Here is a 25,208-nt window from a genome sequence, read left to right on the forward strand (position 1 = left end):
ATCACCTACTTGACCCTAAGTAGGTGAATCACCTGCTTGCTTGAGTTACTGCCACGTGTCGCTCCTCCATTGGCTGCCACGCGTCGTCTTTTTCCCTTCCTCGCGGGTTCGTAATCTCGTCTTACTTTAAGAGCTCATGTAATCCGAACTACGTAAACTTGGTATATCCTTAAGCAACTTAAGTGTATAAGACTCTTAAATTAGTGTCTTACGTAGGTAAATCGAGTCCTACGACTCATTTCTTAGCCTTCAACTCTTTTCGGATTCTTATGACTCTATCTCCAACCTCCCTTCTCGCGAGGTATCACAATCTTCTTTCCTTAGAGTTGTTTGATAGTGTCGTAGCTTATCCGGCTCACATGATAGTGTCTAAGGAACTTAAGAAGACGTTCCGAGCTTAAGAGTGCGGGGTGTAACATCCTTCCCCCCTTTAGAACATTCGTCCCCGAATGTTGAATAAAACTTTCCTTAAGACTTTATACGGATCATAGGGAGATGCCTTTCTACTGGAATGACATACATTTTCATCCAAGTAATTAATATACGAGTTCCAAGACTAGGGATATCCGTAGACATCGGGAATAGGTACGGACACTTGTGTTTCATATCCTTTTCAACCTCCCAGTTTATGTCTTCACGATTCTTATTCCGCCACAGTACCTTGACGGAAGCTATGTCCTTAGTTCGCAACCCGTTTAATCTGCTGATCCCGGATGGAGATAGATTGCCCCTTGTAGGATAACTCCCTGTTACATGGACCTCCTGCACGAGAAATATTCTGGGTGCGTCGTTCCTATTCTTGCGGAGCATTGATCTGTGAAAACTGAATGTATTGTTTCAAATCGGACGGTAGGTCCCACTCATAGGCAGCTTTATCTATTCTAAAAATGCCCTGCGAAGGATCAATGTATCCCCTTCTTGTCGACTTTAGGCTGCTAATCGATATCTTATCCCGAGATAAGCTTTACTTTATCAATAATTTAGTGGATCACATCTGGGCCAGTCCCTTAATCGAAGGGCAAAATGTCATACGAAGATTCATCTGGGTTCCTCAATCCCTTTCGAAATGATTTCCAACAGTTAGCTGTAAATTGAACTTTTCTATCTGAGATAATAGATGTGGGGACTCCGTAAAATCTTATTATTTCCCTACTATGTCATTTCGCAGAACTCTCAGCTGAATATGCCTTTCTAACTAGAGGGGAACAGGTTGATTCTGTCAGCACATCTACCATAGCCCGTATGAACTCCCAGTTTCCTTAGAATGCGAGGTCAGCTCGTACTATAATACATATTAACTGCTTTCCACCTCTTAGTCGGGGTTTCCATTCCCTGAGATAGGCTATCAGACTGCTGATGCTTCTTTTAACTTAAGCTATTGTACAACTCCTCTTAATCTAACTTGTAATACCTTAGGTATGCTATCTTTCTCTTTTACTCAGATCTTTTCTCCAGTTTTCTTACCATACATCATATTGTAATCCTTACATAAACGTGTGTACGGACATAGAGCAGTAGAGAAAATTCATTAGCATTGCTATACTAGTGGCTTACCTCCTTTCGTCGAGGTCAAGGCTCCACTATGGCTCTTGTCCTTAATACCGATTATATCTGAATAGTTCTGCCTCGAACCATCTTACACTTTTCCTGAATAGATTCTAAATATGGCAATCACATTGTTATTACTAACTTTCTTTTATCGAGTAATCATTTGACCTCGCTCTTAGTATGCCAATATTCATAGGTTGCACAACTATTCTTGTGCCATTTTCACGAGGTGCATTGTATTTCAGTCATAATCTTTTCTGCTCTTGGCTTACTTTGTTCTATATGTGTCGTTGTACTAACCCGCTTTTATAATCTCTTTTTGTCATACTTATTTTGTTCTCTTTCTCACTTCCCAGGGGGTCACCCATCCCAGTGCTACTCTCATTCGAGCACGCTTAACTTCGGAGTTTTGACGGAATCTGGTGCATCAGTGTGAGTATGATCACGTCCATCCCTTATGGGGTCTCGTTTGAAGTTTAAGCGTTTCCACTTAGATACGATAGCATCAGTTGATTTTCTCTTACGCTTGTACTTCTCCTATCCACTTCCCCCCTTTAAGGGTGTACCCATGTCATCCTCTGTTTATTTTCATCCATTCATATGCGAATGATTCCACTCCATCATATTTAACGTGCTGTACCATATCTACATCTTCTGCTAAATCATCCCCACGTTAGGTTGCCTTTCTAGGAAATCCTAGCATACCCGTAGGGTGCTTTAGTATTCGCAATGTATCGTATAAAATCTCATCTAACAATTGATATTTGAGTAATATCCGTAATGTAGCAGTACATTCAAAGCCATATTCCATTCATCCCAATCAGTAATTAGGGAGGGCTCATAATTGGTGCACATTCCCCACTCGAGTGTACTTATACTTTAATGACTCATGTTTCGAGCTTCGTCATTATACTAACTTTATTCCAGTGGATACCACTAATCATTAGAGTGGAGTCACGTGTACACCATACTTCTTTACGCCTCCTGAGCTTGCACCTTTGTCGTGTGCCTAAGGCTCATTTCTAATCCTGCTTAAAACCATATCAACTTCGTGGTAGTAGTGGCCTTGTCTTAATACTTTTTCATCGTACTATACCTCCAGTTCATAACTGTCTATTTCTCTTTTTGTTCGATACTTATACTTAATTAATCGCATCTATCTTGAGTGCCTCTATTAGAACTTCTGTATTATTCCTTCAACTCATTTCCATTTTTGGTTGGGCGTAAGGAATTCCATATTACCCTTTATTTCCTTGCACTAGCCATCCTTTTCGTCATCATATAACCTTTATTCGAAACTTTCCTTATGGAACTTGATAAATCTTCCTTATTTATTCCATAGCTTGCTTTTCCGTTCCACACCTATCTTTACATTCCATTTACATGGACCACATCATACCTTCTAGTTAATTTCTTACTAAGTTTTGCTTATTCTAATAATGGTTTTTGTTATGTTCACCTGGTACCTTGTTCGCATTCAGACCCATAGTATAATACCGCTTGACTTTCTTCACGATTCTTACTATGGGTTACTTACCCTTCTGAGCTAGTCTTGTCCTTAATGTCTCACAAGCTATCTTATTAACACTTCATATCCGTCACAATTCTTTTCCCTTTGTACTCTTGTCTTACTCTTGTCTTAACCATACTGTTACTTCCTTCAACTATCACTTGTCATAGTTTATCCCTATGTATCACTTCAGACGATGCCTTACTATATCGTTTTATCCCGATCTATCAGTCCTCTCTAAGTCATCTTCTTTGGCTTATAGGTCATTTCTAACCTCGTTCTACTATTCCAGTATCGACCTCCTAGTTTCTATTGCCCTTTAACCCAGCAATTAACTTATTTCTCGAGGTAAGCCATACTTGTTTAGTCAAATCTCATCATTGTTGCGAGGACAACATTTCAAGACATACTATAGCCCTGTATCTCATTCTCCTCTTATTTCTAGGAAAATTTGGGCAGAGTTTCCTCTGTATTTCTTACTATCTCAACACCTACACGCAGAAAATGCCAACAATGCCTCACAGGGCCAACATCATATATATTCCTATCGTATTATAGCGCAGCCACACAGGGCATACATATATATTCATATCATTTCAGATCACAGCCACACAGGGCTCCCATAATTAACAGTATGGAAATGAACTTACCTGTTATGTCCACTCGAGCTGCACCTGTTATACTTTCCTGTTTACCTTTCCTGTCACTTTTCAATTGTATCTGTCAATCGCATTTCAATACCTTACCTGACATAGGGCTTTCGTGCCTTTGCTTACCTGCGTGCTTCGTAACATCCAATATTATCAGTTACTTTCTTCTATCGGCGTTGTCTTCTAGCTAAAATCACAGGTTAGTATGAGGACTTTCATTTTCTATATCTCGGCTCTATCGCACGATCTTAGATATGAAAGAAAGTAACATCCTAAAAATCCTGTAGCCTCCTGTCTATAGATGTGGTGCACAACACACCGATAAACAAGACTCTACTAGACACGGTCTGTAGACACTCCAAGGACGAACTGCTCTGATACCACTTTTGTCATGACCCAACCCCGTAGGCCGCAACTGGGGTCTGACCTGGACCCTTTCATACGTATTTATCAACTACAATTAAGTTGAACCGTGTGTGATGTGATACTATATACAAAAACCCCAATAGTTTAAAACATTATCATGTACATGTAGCCTCTTTCATTTGTATCATATCATGAAAGGGCACGCGAGCCGACAAGGCTGCTATAACAAAAACATTCACAACATATCGAATAGGCAACATCGAAACTAATTCACAAACAACCCACATATACATATGTCTACAGACCTCTAAAAATAGTAACAACAACATATGGCGGGACAAGACCCCCCCTGTACCCCTGAATGTACAAATATATACATTAAGTGACCAGCATCAAAATTTAGGCTCCAGAACAGTGAAGCACTTCCGACACAGCTGAGAGGAACTCCTATGCTGATGGATCTCCAGAATAAATATCTGTACCTGTGGGCATGAAATGCAGCCCCCCGAGAAAAGGGGGGTCAGTACGATATATGTACTGAGTATGTAAAGCATAACACATCGTAACTGAGATCATAACTGAAATAGGGATGCAGGGGACAAGTATAATAACTAAATGAATTACTGTACCTGCACCTTAGGACACGTAAATCATACACATCATCATATGCTGTGCCCGGCCCTCTAGTGAACTCGGTGTTATAATCACTTCTTCATAATCACATATCATCATATCATAATGCATTTCATTTCATCATATCATCGTATACAGTATCATACCATCGTATACGGTATCATCTTATCATGTATATCATCGTATTACACCCGGTTCACTGCGGGGCTTAGGGTCACAATGTATTGCTTTAATCTCATATGCATGCCTACATAAAGTATCCGGCCCTTTAGTGAGGGACTCGGTGAATGGAGTGGTGTACGTCTATAGCGTACCATCATAATATACATATGTACCCGGCCCTCTAAGGAGGGACTCGGTGTTCCTTCCTTAGTTCACCACATATACTATCATATTACTGCCGGCCCGGGACTCGGTGAATAATTGTATCGTCATAACATATAACATATATCACACCTCACATACGGCATCGTCTCCTCGTGTGTGGAACTATACACATCCGGCCCGGGACGCGGTGAAAGAAGCAGTAACACTGTGCACGATAACATATCCCGGCCCATCGTGGGACTCGAGGAAGGATGGGTTACAGCATACACGATTAGAGTAGTGAGAAACCATATGCCACTAAGTCATTATCTAAGACTCGATGAAACAGTCAAGTGAGCCGTCACCTGAAGACTGGGGAAGTAATTATCCGAGGTATCCCTTTAGATGTCATTAGGGCTTATATCAGTTGGGGCTTCAGGGATCACAAACATGCATCAGAATAATGCCACACAGTTTATGCAATCAGAAATATAGTCTATGCAATCAGAAATGCAGTTATCTAGTCAAAGACTCAACTCATGCAATCAACGGCATTTATCATTTCAGAGCCTCTAAAAAGAGGAGTTAGTACCTCTACTTACTATTCATTATATAGCAGGCTCGAGAATAGTAGTTTGACTACTTTCAGACTCTTAATGTTCAGGAGTGACTACAAGTCACGAGTTACAATTACCTCTAAACCTATATCATATACCATTTCACTTAAAGTTAAGCCATTCCAAAGGAAAGAAGAAATAGGCTTTACATGTACTAGTTTTCATCACATGGAAGACAAAAAGGTAATGACTCAGCTATTGCAGAAGTTCTAATACCAAAAAGTAAACAAGAGTCTCGACTCATACTCAGGGCTTTACGAATGGATTGAATCCCAAATATCTTATACATATCATTCATAACTTATATCTAAGACATGCCAAAAGAAAATAAGAATAGTTCTACATATCTATTCCAAAAACACGCCAAAGGAAAGCTTCACATACCTTGTATGGACTTCTCTTAATCACGTCCACATCGTTGTCCTCGAAACCTATTTAACATGGAAGTAATGTAAGTATTAACAACCTTGGACTTTTCAGCAACTTAGACTACCCACGAGTATTCATAACATTCATCCCTTCGCTCGCCTTCTTGACTAGTTCCTTAACTAGTTAGGATGTTAACGAAAATCGGGCAGCACCTCCCCTATAATTTGCCCTATCCGAATTCCCAACCATGTAATTAGCACCTTCGGCCAACCAAAAATTCAACCAGCAGCCCATACATATACATATTACGACCAAAATTACACAATATAAACCCCAACAATTCACTCGAAACTAAGATACCAAAACTAGAGTTTTTAATCTTTCTTTCGCGAATTCTTTAATTGCAAAGCGGAGGGTCATGTGGCTGAAACCAGCAGCTCCCACACATAATTTAGATAACTTTTAGACCCTGCAACACGCCACAACACAACCAGCAGCAGCCCCTATGCGTACAACACCTTATTTCGACAACAACTTAACTATAGCGATTCCAAATTCGTTTATTCCGAACGCTGAACTTTTCAAACCTTTTACCCAACTTCCAGCAGACCCTAAGGTGTGTAATACACCCTAATATAGCATCATAAACTTAAAATTAGAGGGGAAGCACTTACCTTTCCCGAAATTGACTAAAACTTGCCGAAATCGCGCCTCGGAATATTTTTTACGTGCTGAATCGTTGTGGCAGCTTGCTGTCCGTTTTTTTGCTGCACCAAACTCTAATTTTATACTACTAATACTTCCATATCATCGTGGTATACTCTATATAATTAATTTACGGAACGAAATCGGGACTTACCTTATTTTTCTCCCAAGCCGTCGCAATTTTCTCTCCTTAGCTTTAGGGTTTTGTTTGTTCACGTTGCTGCTGGAAATGTTGGTGAACAAGCTGAAGTTTGAGATATATATCATTTATATGGGTGGTCCCAAGGGGTGACACATGTCATCCCCTAAGGATGACACGTGTCAAGCCATGATTGGCCACCGTGTCATGCTTCCAATTAGGGGCTGCCACGTGGCAGCGGGGTCCACCTCCCCAAGCAGCTGCATCACCTACTTGACCCTAAGTAGGTGAATCACCTGCTTGCTTGAGGTACTGCCACGTGTCGCTCCTCCATTGGCTGCCACGCGTCGTCTTTTTCCCTTCCTCGCGGGTTCGTAATCTCGTCTTACTTTAAGAGCTCATGTAATCCGAACTACGTAAGCTTGGTATATCCTTAAGCAACTTAAGTGTATAAGACTCTTAACTTAGTGTCTTACGTAGGTAAATCGAGTCCTACGACTCATTTCTTAGCCTCCAACTCTTTTCGGATTCTTATGACTCTATCTCCAACCTCCCTTCTCGCGAGGTATCACAATCTTCTTTCCTTAGAGTTGTTTGATAGTGTCGTAGCTTATCCGGCTCACATGATAGTGTCTAAGGAACTTAAGAAGATGTTCCGAGCTCAAGAGTGCGGGGTGTAACACATGCGATCTTAGGTACGTCTGAAATAACCCTCAATGCCAGAACTGTGTTTGTTAAAATAGTCCCTAACTTCAATATGTCCTTACATGATCACTATATAACGAAGGCGTTGAAGATACATGTCCAAATTTATGAAGCTCCACAAGCTAAACCTCATAGGCGACCTTACTAAACCTTCTCAAGATTTGGTATAAGCCTAAATACTGGGCACTAAGTTTCTATTTCCTGCCAAAGTATATCCCACCCTTCATGGGTGAAATTTTCAAGTAAACCCAACCATTAAACTCAAATTGAAGATCTTTTCTCCTTACATCCAAATTGGAGTTTTGTCTACTTTGAGCAGTCCTCAATATTTATCTAATAAGTCTAACTTTGCCCATATCCTCATGCCCAACTCAAAACCTATAAAAGAAACTTTACCCACCTCAAACGAACCAATAGGGGACCTACACCTCATACCACAAAGAGCTTCAAACGGATCCATTTGAATACTAGAATGGTATTTATTATTATATGAAAAAGCAAGTGCTCATCCCAATTACCCTTGAAGTTAATAACACAAGCTCCTAATATGTATTACAATGTTTGAATAGTATGCTCGGCTTGCCCATCGCTTTACGGGTGAAAAGTCGTACTAAACTTAACTTGAGTACCAACACGCTTTTGGAAAGATATCCAAAATTGAGATGTAAATTGAGTGTCTAGGTCCGAAATAATGTATAATAGAATACCATGAACCTTAATCAACTCCCAAATATAAAGTGTATCATAGTCCATGAACAAATAGGAAGTCTTATGGAGAAGATAATGAGTTGAATTAGTCATTCGGCCAACAACAACCCAAATCTAATCATATTGCCTATGAGTATGAGTCAAACCCATTATGAAGTCCATATTCAACTCTTCTCATTTCCAAGTAGAAATTTCAATATCTTGAGCTAAACTTCCCAATATTTTATGCTTAACCTTCACTTGTTGACAATTAAGTCATATAGCCACAAACTCCGCAATAACCATTTTTATTCCATTCAACCAATACAGTTCCCTCAAATCTCTATACATCTTTATAGTACCTAGATGAATAGAATACAGTAAACTATGAGTATCGAACAATATCATTTCCCTCACTTCATCAACATTAGGAACACAAAAATGGTCTTGATATCTAAGAACAATATCTACCCCTTGGGATAAACCCTCAATGGCATTTTAGGTCACTGATTTCTTCAACTCTAACAAAGTAGGATCACTATCTTGCTTTTTCTTAACATCCACCATGAGAAATGATTTGGAACCATTTTGCACAACTCACCACCATTCTTCAAATCAACCAAATAAACACCCAAATGAGTTAATATATGAACATCATGAAATAACATTTTCTTTTAATTCTCAACATGGGAAATACTATTCATGGACAATATACTAAGAGAATCGGCAACCACCTTCGCTTTACCTCGATGGTACAAAATAGTCACGTCATAATCCTTCAATAACTAAAGTCATCTCCGTTGTTGTAGATTCAAATGCTTTTGGTTGAACACATATTACAAACTCTTATTATTGGTGAACACATCCACATGGACGTCATAAAGATAGAGTCTCCAAATCATCAAGGCAAACACAACCGCCACTAACTGCAAGTTATAAGTCGGATAGATCTTTTCATGCACCTTAAGTTGCCTAGAAGCACAGGCTATCACCTTACTATTTTGCATAAAAAGACGACCAAGACCAAGTATTGAAGCATCACAATAAACAACAAAACCATTAGATACTTCTAGTAAAGTCAAAACTAGAGGAAAAGTAATTCTATCTTTCAACTCTTGGAAAATTTTTCTCACATGCCTCGGACCATTAAAATTCTACCTTCTTTTGAGTCAAAGTAGTCAGGAAAGATGCAATGGAAGAGAATCCTTCCACAAACAATCTATAATAACCAGCTAATCCCAAGATTCTTTAAATATATGAAAGAGACAATGGTCTAGACTAATTTTTAACCGCTTCAGTTTTCTTAGGATCAACAATAATAACTTCATTGGACAAAATATATCTAAGGAAAGTAATCGACCTCAACCAAAAGTCACACTTTCTAAACTTGGCAAAAAATTGACAATCCTTGAGAACTTGCAACACAGTCCTGAAATGATCCGTGTGCTCCTCTTGACTTAGAGAATAAACAAAAATATCATCAATGAGCACAATAAAGAACATATCCAAATATTTCTTAGAAACTACGTTCATGAAAATCATAATAGCTGCATGAGGCAATCATAATTCCAAAAGACATAATAGAGAATTCAAAGTAACCATACCGAGTTCTAATAGTTGTCTTTGTAATGTAACATTCCTTTCTCGAAGTTGATGATAACCCAATTAAAGATCAATCTTTTAGAAGTAACTTTCTCCATGAAGTTGATCGAACAAGTCATCCATCCATTGAATGGGATACTAATTCTTAATAGTGACCTTATTTCAATTGTTGATAATAGATAAACAATTGAAGAGAACCATCATTCTTTCTATCGAAGAGTATAAGAGCAATGCATGGAGAGATACTTGATCTAATAAAATTCTGATCTAACAAATCTTTGAATTGATCATTTAACTTTTTTAGTTCTATCAAGGCCATTTAGTAAAGAGGAATATAAATAGATTAGATATCGGGGAGAAAATTAATACCGTAGTCTATCTCCCTCACTGGAGGGATACTTGGGAGATCATCGACAAAATACTTTCAAAAATGCATTATCAACCAAATCTGACTCAAGAGTAGGAGCTTCGGAAATTTTATACCTAACCTATACAACATGGTATGTGCAACCTTTGGAGATTATTTTTTGAGCTTTAAGTAATGAGATAAATTGACCCTTAAACATAATTTTACTATCTTTCCAATCTAGGATGGGCTCATTAGGAAAGTAAAACTTGACCATACAGGTTCTACAACATATAAAAGCATAACATACATGAAGCCAATCCATACCAACAATAATATCAAACTCAGTCATAAGCTCTACAAGATCAACTGTGAGGTGGTTTTATGAAAAAGTAAAATTGGAAAATTTATGTAAACTCTTTTAGCCATAGTTGAATCACCAACAAGAGTATAGACTAAAAAAGGATCTACTGTGAAAAGTTACCACCCTCGATCCTTTCCCTCTAGGACTCCCTTACCTTCACCCTAAGCTTTTCATCCTCAATTTTTTCGGCATGAGTCATGAGCTTGAGATATCCATAACCCTAATTAACTAGGTGGTTTTGCACTCTTTGGACACCATGTCTGAAACACCCAACAAAAACTTGATCATACGTGCTCCTAGGTCACATACCATAAATGGGGCATACTTTTACAATATGTGAACTTGAGGGAATACTCCCTCACACCCATATTCCCTTGTATCAATTTGATAAACTCATGGATATTAGCCTTCCTTATCTCAAGAGGGAAGTACCGATCATGAGACACTACTTTGAACTCATCCCAAGCAATAGGATCCGCCTCTCTACCATGCTCAACTTTCCATTGATCAAACCAAATTCTAGCAAATCCTTTTAATTGATAAGTAGCCAACTCTACCATATCCTCAGCCTTACCCCTATAATGTCAACACTTTTGTAAAGGCGCTCAACTAATTCATGTGGATCTTCATCAACTTTACAACTGAAACTACAAATGACTAATCCTCATGAAATTATGAATCCTTTTTGTCACTATACCCACATTTTGGTTAACTTGAGCAACCACTTCTCAATTGGTTTGATCCACCACTGCTTGAGCAAGTACTTGGAAAGAAGCTCAGAACTCCACTTATAAAACTTTCTCATCCAAAGGTTCATTTGGAGCTAGTTGCTCCCCCTCAATATTCCTTTATACAGGGATTCTTTTTGGAGATATTGTTCTAAAATCGCAAAGATAAAGAATTACTGGGAAAAGTCTTAAGAGTTCAGCTCTATTGCATGATAAGATCATAAAAGAAGTGGAATTTCCTAAAATATCTCATTGCTTCTCATTATGGATGTGGCACGCTTTATACTGATGAACAAGATTATACTTGATACAACATCTTATACTCTTTAGGACACCTTAAACCTTGTCCTATATAAGAACCTGGAAGTTCCAAAGGTGGAAAATGGAGTTTAAAGGAAGTTTTTCAAAAAATCTCAGCTATTGGCACTAGATGGTCCTCTAAAGACTGTGATGCACTTCACGAGCCATGGTGAGCAACCGTAAAGGTGCACTATTGAAATGGAAATTTTGGTTGAGGGACCACGAGTGGCTCCATGCCCCATGGTGCGAACCATGAGCTGTTATTATATTTGTTAACCCATATGCTCAGACTTTAGTTAGGTTTAGTAGAACATGAGGGACCACAACCCGTGGTAGAAACCATGAGCCATGGTGGCCTCTCTGGAAGTCAACTCCCCAAACCTAAGTTAAAGTCCCTTACCATGACCACCACCATGGGCGTGCGGGCTTCACAGGCTGTTTTGGGTCTTTCATCCCAGTACTGACTTAGTTTAAGTTAGCAGTGATTTTTTCTTTTCCTATGTTTTCATTAATAAATGTGGATGGTTTTAGGTGTTATTCTATCCTAAGAACTACCCTAATCCCTCCTAACCCAATTATTTTCACCCAAATACTCAAAACACAAAACCCTCTCTCTTAAGTGTTCTCTCAAAAGTCTTCTTCTTCCACATGCAATTCGAAGGGGCATTCAAGTCCAGTCTTTAATGAAGGTAAAAATTAGGGCTTACTATATCAATGGTATATGGTATTTCATCTATGGGCCCTTTCACCCATGGGGTCCAAAGTTTTCTCTAAAATTCTCTTATGAATTCTACTTGTAAAAACTCTAATTTCATGTCTTTGCATTGGGTCTTCTTAATTATGCTATATTTCATTGTGATTAGTCTAAATATGCATAATTCAAAATATATTTCACAATTTCAAGATAAATTTCAAAGATCCATGCTATATGCTAGTGTAAAATATATTTCCAATGAATTATGATCATGAACTTCATGTGATTTCAATGAAATTTTAATGAATGCTTATGAATGATTCATGAAATTCTATTAATGATATTTCAATGATGTTTTAAGATAGAAGTTATGGTATGATTAGGTATTTCTCACAAAATCATGTTAAAGAAGTGATAAGGTAGTTCTCACCAAACTATGGATTCTTATGAATCATCATATTAGTGAGCTATTCTATAAATTTCTTATGATGAGGATTGATATCTTTTATTGTCTTTCCTAATAATGTTAATGACTATGTTTTCATGAAGTTCTGTTGGGATAATGACTAAGTACCGAGAAGACTTTAAGCCGGGGTCGGTCTGATAGCCTTTGTAGCTACCAAGGGAAACATACTAGCAACCTTTAGCCTTAACTATGTATCTCGCATAGGTTTAAAGTTCAAATATGGCATAGCTAGTGGACACACATATAGAACAAAGTTTAAGAAAATACCATCATAGAGTCAACTTTGGCAAAGTAGCTGTCACAACCAAAGCCTAGGGCCTACATGTGACACGTCGATTGAGAACTTGAAGGATCCTAACCAAGCCATCATAGCATACATTGCATACAAATGGTAAAGAAACATGATAAGATAAGCGAAATAAAAAAATCAACAAGAAATCAAATAGGAGTAAACTACATCCAAATGTCCAAAAATGACTACATCAAATTTAACTTCTAAACATGCCTCTAAGTCTATACTTGATGGGGGATTAGGAAAAGCTCCCATCTCACCCAAATCATAAGAGAAAGTCAAGGTAACAACATGAAAGAAAATTCATGTCGTCGATGAATGAGGACTCACCAATCTTGAAAACAAAACCAACTATAGCCACGAATATGAGGAGTGTCAATATCCTCCATCCCTACATTATGAGACAATGTAAGAAAAATATGGGTTAGTACATAGTAGTTACTAAGTAGGTGAGGTATGAATGAACAAGTAAAGGAATGTGAGCAATATGACATAGGATGCATGACCAACATAATGAACAAGAATAATTCTTAAAAACACTTAAAAATGTACGAAAACTTATGATCAGTGCATCATAAACATCATAGTAAATCTCATATCTTTGTATATAACTTGTGTAGGATAAAACCTTTAACCGATATCTTAAGACATTCGAACTATAATATGGAATCTGATGTAACCCTCACATCGAGAAGAGAGAGGCTACTTGCCAAGGTAGACTCCATGAGAACAAATGTAACTTGGTGAGCTATATGTTAATCAACTAGCTAAGCCATAAAGGAATCCTACGGGGGAATAATAGTTTGGGACTTTGGATTTCTACTAGGATTCCCCTTGGGTAAATAACTACGTTGCCATATCAAACCCCACTTTTAAGTCCTCTCGGTTCTTAGTCAATATCCCAGCAAAATTCATTGAAACATAGAAATAATCATTAACTTCATCATAGAAATAATCATAAGAGTAGCTCATTAACTTTAGTGATTCATAAAAATCCATAACTTTGGGAGAATTATCCTTATCACCATCTTTAAACATGATTGTGTGAGAATTTTCCTTATCACACCATGATAACTTTCATGGATAATATTTGATCATCATCATAACTTTCATCATTCAATCATAAATATCAACTTCATTCGTATAAGCTTTTGTTTGAAAATTATTGACCTCATAATCAAAACTAATGTAAATCACTAATGAATTTCATAATCATAATTGAAAGTATATTTATGCATGTAAATTTATAATTCCACTTGAAATGATGCAACTCATATAGAAAAATGCTTATAATGATCATTGATAAACACGAAAAATAAAATTGAATCAGCCCAATGCAATTCATCACAACAAGGGTTAACAGACAATTGAAATTTTTTAGAAAACTTTGAGGAAACTTTGGGACTACATGGATCAATCCCCATATACTTTGATGAAATCAACTTAAAATTGAAGAGAAACCTTGATGAACTTGAAACCGTAGCTTGAAATATTAGAAGAACCTTGAGAGGATTTGGTTATTGTTGCCTTAGGGAAATTTTGAAGAAGGATTTAGAATAGAGGGAATTATGAAGGGTTGGGTAGTTATAGGCTTGAATTGGCCATAATAGTGTCTAGATACATTGAATTAAACTTTGGGAAAATAAAATATCGCCCTTTATTAAACTCGGATTTTGGACCTACTAGTTGCATTCTACAGCTCATAATGAGTCCTATGACTCGTCATCATGAGTCATCCTGCAGGTCCTAAGGGAACCCTGATTTCAGGTTCTTTAAACTTTTTCTTATGAGTCCTGATTATGACTAGTCAAAGTCTTTGCGGGTTGTATACCCATTGTCCTGCAGGTCTTGAAAACCCACAAATATGAGGAACTCTGAAGTTTTGTTACAAGTTGTTCTTATAACTCGTTGGTAGGACTAAGACTCATTCTTTGAGTCGTAGGACTTCTCCTGTCTTTTTGTCATGTACCAGCCCAAGGTCTCCCTGTATGACTCATCTCATTGAGTCATAGGAACCTTTATGAATCATAGGGTGACTCGTAGTCTTGATGTCAGTCAATATTTTTGAGAATTTCACCTTAGTTTTGATTTTCCGACTTCTGGGCTCTTAAAATATCTCCCCCTTGGATACATTCATCCTTGAATGAGATTCTACTAGCAAACAAAAGGCACAGAAAGAGGACTAGCAACCCAACATGCATACAATGACACTTTAACATGCATAGAACATGATATTTTAAAATGTAACATAATTTATGATTTAAAAAAACCTTTCATGAACATGCATGCATATGAATGATAGAGGAGGGACAGAATAAGTAGGAGTGTAATCGACTTGAATAAGAACAACTTATTACCTTAGGCTTGATTAGACGGAAAGAAATACAGGCATCATTTCATCATATCTGCCTCCTCTTCCAAAGTAGCACTCTCTACTAGTTGATTTCTCCATAATACTTTGACAGATACAATCTTTTTGTTTCTTAGCTTCTTCACTTGCTAGTCTAAGATTTCTGCCAGAACCTCCTAATAAGTTAAATTCTCTTCAATGCTCATATCTTCCATTTGTACAATGGAATTCGGATCACCCACAAATTATCGCAACATAGATACATGAAACATCGGGTGAACCATAGACAACTCAACTGGAAAATCTAACTCATAAGCCACCTTGCCAATACGCCTCAATATCTTATAAGGTCCAACATATGTAAGACTCAATTTTCCTTTCCTACTAGAAATCATTACACCCTTCATGGGTGAAACCTTCAAATAGATCTAATATTCCACCTCAAATTCAAGCTCACTATTCCTAACATTCAAATAGGACTTTTGACGACTTTGAGACTTCTTCAATCTCCCCCTTATGAGTCTCACCTTTTCTATGGCATCTATCACCAAATTTAGACCAATCAAGGTCATCTCACCTACTTCAAACCCTCCCACAAGGGACCTACATCTTCTCCTATACAATGCTTCAAAAGGAGCCATTTGGATGCTAAAATGTTAACTATTGTTGTAGGCAAACTCAATTGATAGCAAATGCTCATCTCAACCTTCTTTAAAATCCATCAAAAATGCCATTAACATATCCTCTAAAGTTTAAATCTTTCTTTCGGCTTGACCATCGATTTGAGAATGGAAAGCAGTACTTGGCTTAACCTTTGTACCAAGATCCCTTTTAAATGACTTCCAAATAAGAGAAGTGAATTAAAAGGTGAATTGGGTACCTTGATCTGATATAATAGCCAAGGGATCACCATGAAGTTTTACCAAATCACGAACATATAATTTAGCATAATCTTCAGTACCATAAGAAGTTTTAATCAGTAGAAAATGGACCAACTAATTCATTCGATCAATCATAACCCAAATGGAATTATATTGTTTCTTAGTATGAGGCAAACCAGTTATAAAATCCATAATCACATCTTCCCGTTTCTAAGTAGGTATCTCTATGTCTTGGGCTAAACCTCCCTGATTTTTATTATCATGACCTGACCTAGGGCCTAATCATAACACAATGATCGAAACCCCGAAGGGCTCCAAACAAACCTCTAGACATATAATTAAGCATACGTAAGATAAAGTAAATGCTGAAATAACATAGAAAGAGTCTAAATCATAAATCAGAAAACAAGAATGTAACCTGACTACATATACTCAATAGCATTGGTCCAACGATGCCTTTAGTACTTTAAGACAGGCAGGAGGGAAAAGACATGTCTCTATCTCACTCTCAATACGAAATAAATGTACATAAACAGAGTATATATACGTAGGATAAAACCATAACTAACAATAAGACCATACAAGCTATAACATGAAATCCCAAAGTCTCCCTATACAACAGAAAAAAGGGAAATCTACTTGCAGAGGTAGACTCTGCCCCGCTAGGCAGGTCATGTACATACGCTATATGTGGATCCACTAGCTAGGCTAAAAAGGTAATCTTATGATGGCACATAATTATTAGACAAGAGACTTTATATAAAAACTACGTAGGTCAATCCCCTACCTCAAGTCATCATTCTATGCTAAGTCAAATTCCACAGAATACACACATAGTGATCATACTTATTATATATCGTGAAACTTCAATATAGGTTTAACATTCATAGAGAAGCTCATCTTCATAACATACTTGCAATGTGACTATAAGCCTTTCAACATCACAATATCATACTTAAATAATTTATATCATTAGGTTCCCTCGTCACCAACATACGACCCTAAGTCACGTTTTCCATAACATGCATGAAATTCATAATTTGATTATAATTGAAATTCATAATCATAATTCATACTTAAAATTAGGGTAACACTTGAATACATAGTTAATTTGATTAGAAACCATGAGAATACTTGAAATCATTAAACCTCATAATCATATTTCATGTATATCATCATGAAAATAGCTTCATGCATGGGCATTCATAATTCAACATGAAATCATGCTATTAATGCACAATTATACTTATAATGATCATTGATAACAAATAAAAAAATATAATAGAAATAGCCCAATACAATTGATAAACATTAGAATTTAAAGATAATAAAATTTCATAAGATTTTTAAGGAAAACCTTGGGACTCCATAAGTGAAAGGAACAAATGGATCAATTCCCACATATCTTGGTAAAATTTACTTAGAATTGAAGAGGAACCTTGATGAACTTGATACCCTAGTTTGAATTTATAGGAGAAGCTTGAGAGAGAATTTAGAGTCTTGCCTTAAGGAAATTTTGAAGAATGAATTGAATAGGAGGCGAATTTGAAGAATTGGGTACTTAAACACTTTGAAATTGTCCATAAAAGGTCTAGGGTCATTAAACCGAACTGGGAAAAGGCTTGAATACCCTTCATTAAAATCGAACTTTGAACCTACAAGCCAACTTCTAGACTTGAGTCATCATGCTGGTCTTGAATTTTTTGGGATTTGGGAGTTTCAGAACTTGCATTTACAAGTAGTGATTATGACTCATCATTATGGTTATGATTCATCATCTTGACTCGTCCTATAGGTCAGGAAACCTGCAAGTTGGGGGTGTCTAAAGTTTTTCTATGAGTTATTGTTACAACTCATCAACTGGACGATGACTCATCTTGCTGAGTCATAGGAGCTTCTTCAGAGATTGGTCCAAAACAAATTCAAGGACTCCCTCTATGACTCATCTCTACGAGTCATAGGAACCTCTACAAATAGTAGAGTAAGTCGTAGTCTTGAATCCTTTCATTATTTTAAGAAATTCCTCCTTGGTTCCAACTTTCCCACTTCTGAGCTCTTACAATATCTCCCATAGGGAACATTTGTCCTCGAATTAGATTAACTTAACATGGAAAGGACATGGAACGAGTACTAGCAATCCAACATGAATATAATAAGACATAAAAAAAGCATAAACTATGAAATTTTTTTACTTAACTTAAATCATGCTTTTAAAATAGACTTCATGATCAAGCATGCATATGAAAGACATTCAAAACTAAATCATAAGAGTTTAATTGATTCGATCATGAAAAAATTAGTACCTTAGGCTTAAATGGAAGGAAAGAGATATGGATAACACTTTATCATGTTTGCTTCCGCTTTCCACATAGTACTCTCCACTTGTTGATTTGTTCAACACACCTTGACGGACACAACATCTTTATTCCTTAACCTCTTCACTTGACGGTCTAAGATTTCCACTGTAACCTCCTCACAAGTCAAAATATCTTCAACATTACTACTTTCAAATGACACAATAAAATTTTGGTCACCCACAAATTTTCTCAACATAGACACATGAAATACTGGATGAACCATAGCCAACTCTAATGGAAAATCTAAATCATATGCCACTTTGCCAACACACTTCAATATCCTATAAGTTCTTGCATATGTAGGACTCAATTTCCCTTTCTTACCAAAACACATTACACTATTCATAGGTGAGCCCTTCAAATACACTCAATCATTCACATCAAATTCAAGTTCTCTTCTTCTAATATCCGAGTAGGACTTTGACGACTTTGATCCGTCCTCAACCTCTCCCTTATGAGTCTCACCTTCTCCATAGAACCCACTACCAAATATTGACCAATCAAGGTCATCTCACCTACTTCAAACCATCCCACTAGCGACCTATATTTTCTCCTATACAATACTTCAAAGGGAGACATTTGGATGCTAGAGTGATAATTTTGTTTTTGGCAAACTCAATCAATGGCAAATACTCATCCTACCTTCCTTTAAAATCAATCACGCATGCCCTCAACATATCCTCCAAAGTTTGATTCATTCTTTTGGCTTGTCCATCGACTTGAGGATAAAATGAGGTACTTAACTTAACTTTTGTACCAACAACTTTTAAACAACTTCCAAAAATGTAAAGTGAATTGAGTACTTTAATTCGATATTTTCGACAAGGGGATACCATGAAGCTTTTCCAATTCCTAAATATGCAACTTAGCATAGTCTTTGGCACCATAAGAAGTCTTAATCGGTAGAAAATATGTCGACTTAAATATTCAGTCCACAATAACCCAAAACAGAATCATGTTGTTTCTTAGTATGAGGAAATCCCATTATAAAGTCCATGTTCACATCTTCCCACTTTCAAGTAGGAATTTTAATGTCTTGAGCTAAAACTCCCGATTTGTTATGCTAAACATTCACATGTTGACAATTAGGAAAATTAACTACAAACTCAGCTATGTCCTTCTTCATACCATTCCACCAATACACTTTCCTCAAATCACAATACATCCTGGTGGATCCCAGATGAATTGAATACCGAGAACTATCAGCCTCTTCAATATCAATTCCCTTAGTCCATCCACATTACGCACACACAAATGAACTTGATAATGTAGAACCCAATATCCTCCATGGGAGAAAGCTTCAATGGATTTTTAAGGAACCGACTTCTTTAATTCAATCATAACCGGATCATGATCTTTTTTCGCCTTAATATCAACCACAAGAGATAATTTTGAGCCATTATGTACAAGAACACCCGCATTATTGGAATCAAACAAACATGAAAACTAAACATTCCAATATATGGACATCCTTTACCAACTCCTTCTTACCTTCCTCAACATGTACACCACCATCCATGGAAAACCAACTAAGAGCATTGGATAGACATTTGCCCTACCCGGATTGTACAACACACTCATATCATAGTTCTTTAGGAGTTCAAGCCACCTTCTTTTCCTAAGATTCAATTCCCTTTGGCTAAACATATATTATAATCTTTAGTTGTCGGTGAAAACATCAACATGTTCCCCATAAAGATAATGACTACAAATTTTCAAAGCAAATACAACCGCCGCAAGTTCAAGATCATGGGTTGGATAGTTCCTTTCATGTACTTTTAGTTACCTAGAGGCATAGGCTATAACCTTACCATGTTGAATAAAAACACAACCCAAACTAAAAAATGAGAAACCACATAAACTACAACCATCTGATACTTCGGGCAATGCCAAAATAGGAGCTGACGTAAGACGATCCTTCATTATTTGAAAAATCTTCTCACATTCATCTGACTATTTAAATTTCACTTTATGTTGGGTAAACTTAGTCAAAGGTGAAGCAATCGAGGAGAACCCTTCAACAAACCTTCTAATAGTATTTGGCCAAATCCAAAAAAGCTTCTAATATCTAAAGGAGACAATGGTCTAGGCCAATTATTTACTGCCTCCGATTTCTTTAGATCAACCTTAATCCCATCACCAGACACCACATGGAAAAGAAATGCAACCTCCCTTAGCCAAATTCGTACTTACTAAACTTGGAAATTGTTGCTTGTCTCTTAACATTTGCAACACAATTCTCAAGTGACCCATATGATCCTCCTCATTTTGAGAGTAAATCAAGATGTCATCAATAAACACCACTACAAACATGTCCAAGTATGTCTTGAAAATATGATTTATCAAATCCATGAAAATTGAGGGAGAATAAGTCAGCAGAAACGACAAGACTACAAATTCAAAATAACCATACCTTGTCCAAAATGTCATTTTAGGAATATCACACTCCCTTATCCTTAGTTGATGATATCTGAAATGGAGATCAATCATTGAAAAGTAACTTGCCCCTTGTAATTGGTCAAACAAATTATCTATCCTCAAAATTGGATACTTGTTCTTTATGGTGGCCTTATTCAATTGCCTCTAATATATACACATTAGGAGCGACCCATCTTTCTTCCTAAGAAACAACATGGGCGCACCCCATGGTGATATAGTTGGCCTTATAAAAATGTTATCCAACAAATTCTTCAATTGGTCTTTCAACTCCTTAAGTTTCACCAAAACCATATGGTATGATAGAATGAAAATACGTTAAGTATCGAAAAGGAGATCTATACCAAAGTCAATTTCTCTTTTGGGAGGAACACAGAGCAAGTCATCAGGAAACACATCAGCAAATTTATTAACTATAGGGACCGACTCCAGAGTAGGAGTTTTGGAATCAACATACCTAACTTGCACAATATGATTAATTCCCCATTTGGAAATAATTTTTTGGTCCTTAAGACTTGAGATGAATTGATCCTTAAACACCCAATTATTACCCTTCCATTCAAGAATAGGCTCATTAGGAAATTAAAACTTGACCCTACGGGTCCTACAATCAATGGATACATAACAGGCATGGAACCAATCCATACAAAAAATAATGTCAAAACTGGTTATGTCAGAAAGATCACAAGGGATAACTTTATGCAAGATCGAAACGGGACAACTTCTATAAACTCTATTGGCTAACACTGAATCACCAATGAGAGTATAAACCGGAAATGATTCTAACAATACTTCGGGGAACATATCCACTCTCATAGCAAGGTAAGGGGTAACAAAAGTCAAGTTGTCACCCGGATAAACCAATGCATAAACATCAAAGTTAAAGACCAGACCCATATCCCTTAGTAACTTTACCAACAAAGTCATCTCCTTATGTCTCAGACTTGCTCCCATTTTTCTTTACCTCATATGGGAAAATCAGTCTGGATTAGTCAAAGGAAGAAGTATCTCTGAAAACATAATGTTGGCTCAAGAGATCATTCACAGCATCAAGAAGCCTAAGATTAGAGATAATGTAGTAATTAAACTTAATATGGCCAAGGCATATGACAGGGTATCTTGGTCCTTTATTTGTTTAGTTTTGAGAAGGATGCATTTTGGAGAAATATTTATTGATATGGTATGGAGAATAATATCCAATAATTCATATTCTATCATACTCAATGGAATAAGACATGGATTCTTCCACTTAATAAGAGGTCTCAAACAAGGGGACCCCCTGTCTCCAACTCTATTCATTATGGGGCGGAAGTCTTTTCCAAGATGTTGAATAGCCTTTATCAATACTATTTATACACAGGTTTTCAGATGGAGAGAAATGGTCCTCAGAATAATCATCTAAGCTTTGCAGATGATATCATTATCTTCACCTGCACTTGTAAGTATTCTTGAAAGCTCATTCTCAAGACTCTGCAGGTTTATGAGCACATTTCTAGGTAGCTTATAAACAAGGAAAAGAGTCAATTATTGATCCTTGTTAACACTGCCAATAAAACTGTTGATAGAGTTAGCAGTATCATTGGATTCAGATGCACTAATGGTCCTATCACATATCTAGGATGTCCTCTCTATATAAGAGGTCGAAGAATCATTTATTTTACTAGCATGGTGTCTAAAGTGTTAAACATGATCAAGGGTTGGAAAACAAAAAATGTTGTGTTTTGGAGGAAGGGTCACTTTGATTAAATCTGTATTGCAATCACTTCCTTTTCATTTATGGTCAGCCATCACCCCTACCACCACTACTATGAAGCAGATTAAGAGCCTCATTTCTAAATTTTTCTAGGGGTGAGACAATACCAAAAGAAAATACCGCTGGGCCTCATGGGATACACTTACCTTTCCTTATGAAGAGGGTGGAATTGGGCTAAAAAACATGGAGGATGTTTTCTTATCACTACAGTACAAGCAATGGTGGACATTCAGGTCTAAAAGGACTCTATGGGGAGACTTCCTTAAAGCAAAATATTGTCAAAGAACCCACCTTGTTATAAAGAAATGGCACACTGGACAATCTTTAAAGTGGAAATATATGATGATTCACAAAGCCAGCATTGAACCCCATATTACATAGTCTATCAATTCTGATGACTATAGCTTCTGGTAGGATAATTGGCTAGGTGATGGACCGTTAGCTCATCACAATGAGTACCTTCCAAGACTGAACAAAAATATTGTATCTAAATACCTGAACAATGGGGTATTGAATAAGGAAAAGGTCAGACAACATGCTCCTTAACACCTTGTAGGCAGAATTCTTAATACGAGTTTCAACTTCCAACCAAATAAGAAGGATCAAGACTTTTGGACCCCTAACTCTCATGGAAACTTCACTTGTACCTCAGCTTGGAAGTTGGTCAGGAAGAAAAAAGCCATAACTATGACTGCTAGTAACATTTGGCATAATTACATCCCTTTTAAAGTCTCCTTTTTACTATGGAGAGCCTTAAGATTCAAATTGCCAACCAATGACAAGATTGTCTCTTTTGGATATGAACCTGCAGCTTGTTCTTGTTGTCACAAGGCTAGTTTGGATTATATTGACCACATATTTGTAGCTGGCCATTTTGCACAACATATCTGGAAACATTTTTCAGGGTGTTGGGTCCTTCAACACTGCATCACTCCTCTAAAGAATTTACTTATGAGGTGGTGGTTAATCCAAACTAACAATGATATTCATAAGCTAATGATGCAAGATACCCTTGTCTTTATGTGTTGGAACTTTTGGAAAAATAGATGTGCTTGCAAGTATGGATGCAAAAAGTCTAGTTCATCTAGAGTTATATTTTCTATTTTCAAAGACTCATATATTCTAGCCATTACTGCATTTCCTCATATCAAGGTGCCAAGCAAATGGAGAGAATTTGTTGACATGGTGGAGAATAGCACATATGTTATGAGTGGGATTAAGGTCAAATGGAACAAACCCCCTCCAACTTTTGTTAAACTCAATACTAATGGAAGTGCCATAAACAATCCTACTAAGATAGGAGAAGCTGGGATATTAAGAGATGACACAGGTAAGATGATATATGCTTTTTCTACTCCTCTAGGAATGGGATCCAATAACCAGCAGGGTAATCTTAGCGACTGATTCAGAATTATTGGTTGGATGGGTGAGACACAATTATAGCCCACTATGGAGCATCATCAACTACACTACACAACTCCAAGAGCTCGTTACATTGCTGGATCAATTCCAATATAACCATGTATACAGGGAAGCCAATTTTCCAGCAGAAACACTATCCAAATATAGCCATGAAATTGCTAATACTCATCACTTCTACACTTACCAACAACTTTCTTATGCAACTAGAGGATATGTCAAGCTAGACAAGCTGAAGATGGTAGGATTCAAAAGAAGGAAGCTTAAGAGGATTAAACTACCTCTATGACAAGTTGAATTTTGGTTACTGCTATGCTACACAGGAAGCTAAGAAGACCACCATTTCTTTTTCATACACTCACTGATCATGGAGTCTAATTATCTATTTTTGTAGATCTGTTCCTTTCCAATTGGGCTATGGCTTTTGTTAATATTAATAGCCTACTTAAATGGGACTAGGTAGGTTCATTTCTTTTCTTAGTTATGTAAGGGGAGAGTCTCCATTGTTTATGTTTCCTTAGTCACTTTTTATCGAGAGGAGTACTCTCACTTATTTGCTTAGCTACCTAGAGGCCATTGCATTCTATTTTCTACTTTGTGCAGGTACACTATAGAGCTGCAGCACCTAAGAACAAGATCACCCAAAAACCTGCAACAGCCTATAAAGCTGCAGTAGCTGAGCTACTCTTGGAGTCCAATGCAAACTTGTATTCATAGGAACATGCAAATACATTATCAACAACTTGCACCAACTTGCAATAGAGTAGATCACATCCATTGGAACCCCTTATATCTATTCACATAGATGAAAAGGCCTTCCTTTTGATCTTAGCATACCTCCAACAATTACCAACAGAGAGTACAGACTATTTCACTTTGGACAAACTTGGTATGACAATTTCAAAAGGACAAGGATGAAGAGGATCATAACCTCCAAGCATGGAGGCTAGAAGATCACTCTCAATTCATTTTATACACTTTTTCC

The 25,208-nt window shown here is 37.0% G+C and overlaps 1 pseudogene; it reads left to right on the forward strand.

The window, feature by feature from the left end:
• Positions 1 to 24,940, forward strand: part of LOC129892866 (uncharacterized) — a 58,011-nt pseudogene extending 33,071 nt beyond the window's left edge.
• The last annotated feature ends 268 nt before the right edge of the window (positions 24,941 to 25,208 follow it).

The sequence above is a fragment of the Solanum dulcamara genome, chromosome 6, assembly GCF_947179165.1.
Source record: "Solanum dulcamara chromosome 6, daSolDulc1.2, whole genome shotgun sequence".
NCBI lineage: Eukaryota > Viridiplantae > Streptophyta > Magnoliopsida > Solanales > Solanaceae > Solanum > Solanum dulcamara.